At 27.8% G+C, this 945-nt stretch overlaps 2 non-coding genes across 2 annotated transcripts; both read right to left on the bottom strand.

The window, feature by feature from the left end:
- Positions 1–48: 48 nt before the first annotated feature.
- Positions 49–122, bottom strand: Trnat-agu. Its single transcript has one exon. It is a non-coding gene; the product is annotated as a tRNA-Thr (tRNA).
- A 593-nt stretch (positions 123–715) lies between these two features.
- Trnan-guu lies at positions 716–789 on the bottom strand. Its single transcript has one exon. It is a non-coding gene; the product is annotated as a tRNA-Asn (tRNA).
- Positions 790–945: the final 156 nt, after the last annotated feature.

Here is a 945-nt window from a genome sequence, read left to right as displayed (position 1 = left end):
TATAAGATTAAAAGAAAAAAATGAAGCAAGTTATAATTTTTCGCTTCTAGGCCCCGGAGGGATTCGAACCCTCGATCTCCTGTTTACTAGACAGGCGCTTTAACCAACTAAGCCACGGCGCCATTGAAGAGACGTGAGTTTTCTACAATTTATCAGATTACTAAGGAAATTGCGACATATTCGACACTTCAGTTTTAAAATAATTGAATTGTAATTCTTATGACACTATATTTTTTGTGCACTATACGTATCACAATCTGTGCTGATGGAAGCTATCATTTATATTACATAATATGAAAGATATAAAAAGATAATATATGATTGCAAAACATAATGTTTATATTTGCAAATAACGGTTAAGATTTAATTACATTATTATTTTTTATTAAATAGCATATCAATGAATGATATATAAATAAATCGAGTAATGCAAGTGGATATAATATATCAACTATGGTCAAACCCAGTTCCGAATTATTTAAATATTATATGAATTGTGAGTATGATTTGTGTAAAGTGATTTTGTTATGAACTTTTTTAAATTTTAATTAATCTATAATAACAAAATTTAATTTAAATAACAAGTTAGATTTTTATTAAATAAAAATTTTTTATAAATTGAATTTTTGGAAAATTTTCAGAATTCGCTTTTAGTCGTTATTATTTGTATGTGATAAAATGACATTCATATATAGAACTTGTATGCAAAATATAACGCCCCCGGGTGGGCTCGAACCACCAACCTTTCGGTTAACAGCCGAACGCGCTAGCCGATTGCGCCACGGAGGCCGATGGTTGGTACGTATTTAGTAAATGATAAGGTCTTCGTCCTCTCTTTACACGATTTTTATTTTTTAATTATATATTTTTAATGTTTTTTTATCACAAATTTGTATCATGTATTATTTTATTGTATATACGAATTATTAATAATATTTTACAAAT

Source organism: Atta colombica, unplaced genomic scaffold (genome assembly GCF_001594045.1).
Source record: "Atta colombica isolate Treedump-2 unplaced genomic scaffold, Acol1.0 scaffold155, whole genome shotgun sequence".
Classification (NCBI taxonomy): Eukaryota; Metazoa; Arthropoda; class Insecta; order Hymenoptera; family Formicidae; genus Atta; species Atta colombica.
Note: the sequence above shows the minus strand (reverse complement) of the source record. Positions and strands in the feature narration are given on the sequence as shown.